Source organism: Juglans microcarpa x Juglans regia, chromosome 1D (genome assembly GCF_004785595.1).
Source record: "Juglans microcarpa x Juglans regia isolate MS1-56 chromosome 1D, Jm3101_v1.0, whole genome shotgun sequence".
NCBI classification, from domain to species: Eukaryota; Viridiplantae; Streptophyta; class Magnoliopsida; order Fagales; family Juglandaceae; genus Juglans; species Juglans microcarpa x Juglans regia.
In genome coordinates, this window is record NC_054594.1 from 29801360 (window position 1) to 29810418 (window position 9059).

At 35.0% G+C, this 9059-nt stretch overlaps 1 long non-coding RNA gene across 1 annotated transcript; it reads right to left on the reverse strand.

The window, feature by feature from the left end:
- Positions 1–1199: 1199 nt before the first annotated feature.
- Positions 1200–7543, reverse strand: LOC121254719. The gene is made up of 3 exons (XR_005938697.1): positions 7455–7543; positions 3303–3305; positions 1200–1211 (listed from the first exon to the last, which is right to left on the reverse strand). It is a non-coding gene; the product is annotated as an uncharacterized LOC121254719 (long non-coding RNA).
- Positions 7544–9059: the final 1516 nt, after the last annotated feature.

The following is a 9059-nucleotide window of genomic DNA, read 5'->3' on the forward strand; positions in this document are numbered from 1 at the left end:
CATCAACAAAATATGATGCATCAAAATCATGCTCTATGCTTAAGCTTGAAAATAAATCTTCACAAAATGATTCCGCTCAACTACTTCACCAAGATGCTCAGATTTCAAAAAATATCATAAATGGAGTGTGTCAATCATATAGGTATCAATGCACATCATATTAATGCAATTTTTTTTAAACCTGTGCACACGCTACCCCCAACTAGTGAGAGACATGGTCTTCAATGGATCAAACGAAAGAAAACAAAGTGTACAGGAATAAGCAAGCAAAACAAAAAAAATCAACATGAAATATAAAATCAAAGCAAAACAACAAATAAAAACAAACAAAATGCAAGTAAAGAAAGCTGTAAAGGGGGAAAAAAATCAAAACACTTCCCTGGAATCTTGCACAAGCAAGATCTCTTCGTGTGGATCAAAGACCTTCAGAAACGGCTTTAGACGTTGTCCATTGGCAGTGAAGCTATTTCCATTTTTCGGATTGACAATGTCTACTGCCCCGTGAGGATGAACTTTCTTTACAATGTACGGCCCCTTCCATCGAGATTTCAGCTTCCTGGGAAAAAGATGCAGTCTTGAATTGTAGAGGAGCACTTTCTGATCAGGGACAAGACGTTTGTCATGCAAGGCCTTCATTCGCTCATTTGCCAAGCAGGAATTGTCGTGGGCCTCTCTCTTTATTTCATCAAGCTCTGAAATTACATCAACAGCATGCACCTCTGACTCGTCGCAATCACCAGACATCTTGCAAGTATTGAACACATTCATTTCCAATGTCATATTCCCGAATGTGAGTTTCGGTACTCCACTTCGACAATTTATCAGTGTATTGGAGGTAGCAAGGAATGGGCGCCCAAGGATGACAGGTGCCTGGTAAATAGTAGTGGCTGACTATTGCATATCAAGAACTACAAAATCTACTGGATAGTAAAATTTGTCCACCTGGACCAGCACATTCTCAACAATACCCCTCGGCACCTTAACTGATCTGTCAGCTAACTGTATCTTGATGGAGGTCTTTTTTAGCTCACCTAATCCCAACTGCTCATACACTGAGAACGGTAGCAAGTTTACACTACTTCCCAAATCAAGTAGAGCTCTCCCAATGCGTGACTCACCAATCATAATGGAAATGTGGGGAGAGCTGGGATCTCCAAACTTCTGAGGAGTCTCGCTCAATATCAATGCACTAACTTGCTCCATTAGGAAAGCTTTCTTCTTTACATTTAGCTTCCTCTTCACTGTACACAAGTCCTTCAAAAATTTTGCATACGAAGGAACTTGTTGTATGGCATCCAAGAGTGGAATATTAATCTTTACTTGCTTGAAGATCTCCTGAATCTCAGTGTGGTATTTATTCTTTTGGCTAGCTGCCAATCTCTGAGGATAGGGAACCACAAGTTGGTACCCCTACTAGTTTTAGCATTTGCACTCACAGGCTTCTTCATTTCTGGTCTCACTACCTCTGGTTCTTTTTCAGTTTCACCAGTCTCTACTGCATCTTCAGGTGTAGGAGCAACTACCTGTGTGTCCATAGTCATCTCTGGTTGGGGAACTTCCTTTCCACTTCTCAAAGTAAGAACGGTCTTCGCTGTCTCAAAAACCTCCCCCGAGACATTATGCACTTGTTATTGCTGTTGTCGGTATACTTGAGGATTACGCTGAGGTTGTGCTGGAAATTTCTCTTTATCTTGAGTGCTCAATGTTGTGTTTATTTTATTGATGGTGCCCCGCAAGTCATTTATGGCCTGAGTGTTCTGATTGTTTGTGGTGGCCTGAATCTGCATGAATTGTTGAAATATATTGACCATCTGTGCCATACTGTCATCTAGAGACTTCTTCGCAGATGATTGAGGCTGAGAACTTTGTGCAGCTACATGAGGTTGAATTCCTGGAAGTGCTACAAAAGGATAGCTCTGAGAACTCTGATATGGTTGATATTGGTGCTGAGGAGCAGCCTGATGAAATGGCTGCTGAGAAGGTGGTGGAGACCGGCCTGGCTGATCATTCCTCCATGAGAAATTTGGGTGATTCCTCCACCCCGGATTATATGTATTGGAGAAAGGTTGATTTTGTACTCTATTTACCCAGTTCGCTAATTGCATTTGCTCAGAGCCACTCTCTTGAAATACTGGCATAATCGGGCAATCTTGGGTCTTGTGGTTTGAATTAGCGCATATAGAGCATGCCTCTACTGTTTTCACAGCCTTCACTTTTTCCATCTTCATGACCTCTAATCTTCTAGTCAATGCAGCTATTCGGGCTTGAATGTCAGTGTCCTCCTTAAACTCATATCTGCCCCCACCAGCACTAGACCTCAGTGGCTGTGCTGTCAAAGAAATTCAATCAGTCCGAGTGTTCCATTGTTGTGCGCTCTCAGCAAGATACTCAAAAAATGGCAATGCTTCATCAGGTTCCTTGCTAAAGAATTCTCCATTGCACATAGTCTAAACAAACTGCTTGCATTGTGGAGTGAGACCAGTGTAAAAATAATTCACCAACCTCCATGATTCAAAACCGTGATGTGGACAGATGTTCACCAAATCCTTAAACCTTTCCCAGCTGGCCTGGAAAGTCTCGTCAGATTTCTGATTGAACTGGCTGATCTGCTATTGTAAATACTGAGTTCTCTGAAAAGAAAAATTATTTTGTAAGAACTCACGCTACATATCAGACCAACTAGAGATAGAATTAGGCCTCAAAGAATTAAACCAAATCTTCGATTTATCCTTTAAAGAGAAAGGTAATAAACAAAGTTTAATAAATTCATCAGTAGTGGCTCTATTGATAGAAGTAGTATAGGCCAACTCAAAATCTGTCAAGTGCTGATAAGGACTCTCAGAATCCATCCCGTGGAACTGAGGTATCACTAATATCATGTCATGCTTAATAGAAAAATTAGGTGCATCATCAGGTAAAATAATGCATGATGGTGTAGTGGTGCGAGTGGGCTGCAAATAATCCCTAAGAGTGCGTGGTGCAGGTGCAACCATGGTTTATTCAATTTCAATGTCTTCGTCTGTAGAAAAAACAGAAGAGCTATCTATCTCTGAGTTGTGTATACTACTCTCAGTGCTCGATGTAACTCTAACCAACCTATTTGAATTGTATCTCACCCATGACATTAAATATAAGTCCAAATAGCATAAGTAAGATTCAAGTGACTGAGTAGTAGGTGACAAGTAAAATGTGTAATCAGAGATCAGATAGTAAAAAAAAAACATTTGAGATAAAAAATAAAAAATAACGAGTTTAAATTTACGTCAAGCAACTATCCTTGGCAACGGCGCCAAAAACTTGACTCACTCAAAAATGAGTAGAACAAAGGCTAACCCAAGTGCAGGAGGATGTCGCGTAATAATTAGGAATAAATTTCTAGATCATCTCCTCAGGAAAAGTTACTTAAAATCAAATTCGTTTAAAATGTTGAAAATATTCACAAAGAGAAAATAAAAATGATGGTATGTACAATGGATGGAAGGGTGCAACAAGAATGAAAATGGCACTAGTCATGGACTAGATTCATATTTTTGGATTTTTGAGTGTCGAAATGAAATGTAAAAGACTAACAAATTGAAATTAACAATCAAAGAATCAACTAAACTAAACAATCTTAATTAATCTGAAAATTAAACAATAAAACTAAAATTTAAGTCATAATTAAACTTTAATCAATCTAATATGCAATGGAACCAAGAGATTAATAAAACTAAGCTAAGAATTAAACTAGATTAGAAAGTAATTGACAAAATACGAACTGAAAATTGAAAAGCCCCAAAATCAAGATTCTAGGGTTCATCCTTGTATTCAAATCACAAATTCTCAAAATTAATCCATAACAATTGTAATCACTGTTTAATGAAATCTTAAAAGAGTAAGAAAATAGCGACATTAAGTAAAATAAATAGCAAATAAATTGTCCAAATTTCTAAGCCAAAAATCTCAAAATTACTCCATAAACTTTAAACTAAAATTAAATAAATAGTAGAGAGTGAAAAGAGCAAGCTAAATGAATGGAGATGAAGATGAAGGTGATAAGCAATGGAGGAGGTGACTGGAGCGGCAATTGGACCCTGGAAGAGTTCTTCAAATGTGCGGCGTTGCTCTACAAAAGTCTCAAATTTCGTGCTAATGATATGCTTAAATAGGGTAGAAAAGAAACCCTAATGTCTTCATATTCCAGCACACAAAATCGCTTAAATTTTAGGACTCAATTTGGCAGTCACGTACATGGTTTAGGAGTTTGAATTTGAAAATCCTTATTAGAGACAACTTTGTATCCTTTTAAGATATATTTTCAACGCATTAAGAATCGTATCAATCTGATATTTGAACAGAAAGTTATGATTAAAAGACTAAAGTGTGTCCATTCTGTAAACTTGACTTTTCTCAAGCTTTTCATTTCTTGACCTTTTGGTACCTTAATTTTTCTCAAGCTTTTCATTTATTGACCTATAAAAACAATAGAAATTTGAAAAAAAAAATAGAATCTCAAAAATATATTGTGCGTGTGAATGAACATTATCTAATTAAATCACAAGTTATAAAATTAAGCATAAATCATGCTATTAACCAATTTAAATCACAACTCGAATTTATTCATCTTAACCATTTTTCCATCTAAAAAAAATAATAATGTAATGAAATAAATAAAAGATATTAGTTCTAAATGTATAAAATATGCAATAACTCAGCTCAATCAGCATACAATGGAACGCCAAGAGCACCACCACACATTCTAGACATTGATAGTAACAGAGTAGGTTATGAGAGGAGAACTTTACCTCATGAGGAGCGTTATCCTCCGTTGCACCCGACCACATGGCTAGATCGAAATTGTTTCAAGTCTAGGATGGCACGGGATCAAAATTGATTGGGTTAAGAAAAATTAGATTTGAGCTTGATAGCATTTCAAATTCTTGCGAAACTCCCTTAAAATCCCAAATTGAACCCCACTTGGTTGGGGCCCACCAAGGTCCATGAATTTAGTCACTTTGGCAAAGTTTCTTGAAGAAGTTTCCTCCCCCACATGGCAGACCATCTACTGCCATTGGCTGCACCCAACAATGCCTTGATGTGAAAGAGAAATCCACTCCATCAACCTCCATCTCTCATAGCTGCTGCAAATAGTCCTTGTCCCTCACTATTTTTCACTTTATGTCACATAGCTAACTCCAATCAAGGGTCATTCAAGCCCATAACTTCCCCCTCCAGGAGTCTAAAGTCGTGCAAGGCACATTTCACTCCATTTTGTCACTTCTTCATCCCGTTCTTAGAGTGAAACTCAAAAGAGCTCTCAGGCAGATTTCTGGGTCTTGTTGCGTGGAGATTTTCGACCCTTTGTAAGTATTTTTTCACAATGACTCATTCATAAAAGTTGTTCGTCTTTGAGTATAGTTTTCGTGGATATCTTATTAGTCTCATTCCATACACATTTGATCGTTCAAAAGTATTTTTAAGCATGGAAGATCATTTTGGGCGTGAAACTATATTGTTTGTTATGTTTTGAAATTTTTGACCAAGCTAATGGACATATCTTGGTCCGAAAATTTTATAGTGTTATTAGCATGTGTTTATGAATGTTAATTGAGGTTTTGTTGCATGAATAAAGTTTTTGATGATAGATTTCCTTAGATTTAGAAAGTTGAAAACTAGAAGTGTAAAAACAGTTTTTGTCTTGTGAAAGTTTGAATATTTCGTGGTTTAATCTTATTCCAAAGGCTTTTATATACATGTTAGGATATTATTTTGAAGTTATTTAGTATTTGTTTTAAATATGTTATTTTGAAGATATTTAGTATTAGTTTTAAGATTTTATTTTTTGGGTTAGATCCATGTTTTATTGAATTTTAGCCATGCAGTTTTAAGTTTGATGGTTTTATCTTCTTTAGGACACATTCTTAAACTTTAAAATGTTTTAGTTTGAAGATCACATTTCTTTAAGCCATGGATAAAGAGATTGATCAAAGTTAGTTGAGAGAAAGGTTTCAGTTTCGGACTAAGTATAAAACCAAAAATTTCAAGTGCTCTTTTGTGATTTTTGGTGACATTTCTTTGATGATTTAAAGCATGATTAATCTTAGGAAGATGTTATGAACGTGTTAGAAGTAAGATTTGATTTTTTTGGAATTTTTGGAGATGTTTTTATTAAGGTCAAAACTTGTAATTAAGAGTTTACTTTTTGTTAAAAAGTTTAGGTCTTTTTACAAAAAGTTTGGTGTTTGATAATTAGTTTTTTCTTAATGGATATTTTAAGTGTATTTTTAAACTTAGGTATGGAAGATCTTTGTTATAAAATTTTGGATTAATTATAGGTTTTAAAGATGGATGAAATTGTTACAAAAAAAAAAAACAAGGGAAAAATCCTATGGATATTTCGGCCATAGTGAGTTTTCCATAGTTGAGAATGATTTTAAATTTTTTTGAGTTGATATTTGAATCTAGGACAAAATTTACATGAGTAATGTAAATTTTGGTAATTTTTAGAGTTAGGAAGTGAAATTCTTAAGTTAGGGGTAAAATATTCATTTTCCCATATGTAAAGGGTAAAAATGGACATTTACTCTAAGTTGTCATTTTTTACATTTCTAATTGTTAGTAATTAAATTTTTAACTTTTAGAATATCCTCTTACAGTTTCTCGTATTTCGCATTTTATTCTCATAGAACGCGACAATCAAGGTAAGTTAGCTCTTAACTTACTATCAGTTTTCTAATTGTTCGTATGTTATATATGCCATGCCTGTGATATTTATCTATTACATGAATTATTCTGTCATGAAAGACTTATCTGTTATATAATATATTCTGTTTCCTGTTACTATCTGTTGCAAGTATATCATATTATATATGCCATCTATTACATGTATGTCATGTCACGTAATATTCATTGTCACATGTTATGTCATGTTACAAAATATTGTCTGTTATATATTATGTTATGTTACGAAATATTATCTGTTATATGTATGCCATGTTATGTAATATCTGTTACATTTGTCTCAAAAGTATATCATGTCTGTCATCTCATGTTCATGTTACAATACGAAACGTCAGGACCGTCTTCAGAGATATCAATCAACTGATAAATAATGCAAATAACATGAGGAACCTGCAAAAAGAATATTCATTAATGAAAATGATAAACAAACATTGTACACCCGGAACAAAAGCACACTCACATGGTGAAAAAAATTAGAAATAGCTTTACATCACTGTTGTGGGATGAAGGTACAATATACTCTCAAGCAACATGGGAACCCCATTATATTTGACATTACCCACGTGTAGAGCCCACAATCAGAATGAACCCAGCAACTCTCTTTCTCTCTTAATTACACTATGTAATTTTGGAGGAGAATTACAAGGAACCTGGATCTTCCAATCTCTCACTATCAGCTTGTTGATGAGTTTAGTCTCAAATAATGGAAAAGTTCTGTAGTGTAGCCCTCGTACCAGTTGTACAAATTCCATTCGGTCATAGATAGCCCAAAAAGGAAAGAAAAGAAAAGAAATGAGAAAGTATTTAGCATTCAAACATTTCCTCCCCCTTACCCACATGATAGAATGCTTCGAAAATGTAAACATAACCATAACCATAACCAAACTCTTCCTTGAAAGTGTAAAATGACTGGTCATATAGATATGATCATACATTGTTGAGAATGAATAAAGAGCAAATGCTGCTAGAACCACAGGCACAATATCTTTAACAAGACATTCATTCAAATTCCTTGATGAGCTGTTGGTTCACACTAATCAAGAAGAAAATGCTCAAAACATACTAATATTTGGTCATAGTAAGCTAAGGTGCGACTATCGTGGAGAACAGTGAAGAAGACATCTGAATTAACTTGCTATACAATCACCGTTATGCCAGATAGTTAGATTTTCACTTTGTCTCTGCTCAAACTCATAGGTGTGTCTAGAACTCCTCTTTGTTTGGTCATGATTTGTGTAAACCAATCCAATAGCATTTGGTACCTACGTATGCGTAGTCCCATCATAGATGTCCCCAATAAAAGGGATGCTTGGTACATAAAAGTCGAAGATAATTCCAAGTTAAGAAAAGCTAAAATAAGGGCTAGCTGAATATATAACTCAGTTACAAGGGAATGAGGAAAGGTAGGACTTTGGAGTTTATAGTCGGTATTGGGATTCTTTTAAAGACTTTTTATAATTATATTCTAGTTGTGAATACGGATGTTATAGTTATAATTTCCAGGCATTCATATTACATAGTGCAAGTCTTCAAAATTTCATCAAATATTTTCGGATTACCATTAATTTTTTGGTAACTTCAAGTTAGATTTCTTACATAATTGTTATATCAGTTTACCATTCTTTTATCAAGATAATATTTACCAATAAAAATAAAGATAAGAGAGGTATATCAATAAATTAGTTTCAACCAAAATATAAATGTGTTCAACCAGAAACTGCATCGTGTTCTGGAAAACAAATTAGTTTCCACCAAAATAATTATTATTTTCAATCAAAATAACAAATTAGTTTCAATATGGATCTGACCTCCCAACCATTATTCTTGAAAATAATTGTTTTGTCATTTCGTTCGTGTTCATCTCCTTTGACTGCTGTTCGATTTCCAGACTATGTAATCTGCTCAAAATTGAGTTTGAATTTAAATTGTATTCAATGCCAGTTCTAAACTCGTTTGCTCGTTTGTCGTTTTCTTAGCGTTACCACCTACTCTCGTGTCTCATAACTCACCATCGATAGGTATGGCCTATAGTCGTTGTTTATAAATTTTTTTGCAGTTCATCTTTTCATATACATTAATTCATATTAGTTGCTGCAATTAATCACTAGAATTTTATATTTATCTTTCATTTGCATTCATTGAGATGATGTATGGAGATGCCGTTAGTGGTGCACTATGGGCAGGCAAGATCACAAGTAGGGACCACGCTTTGTACGCTGAACTCATTTCTGCTCTGGGTGCAAAGGCGTTCGATGCGAACTAAGTGAAGGGCAAAATACAAAGGCTGAAGAAGAGGCAGCTGCAATTCATCGATCTAATGGGCCAAATGGTATGGGATG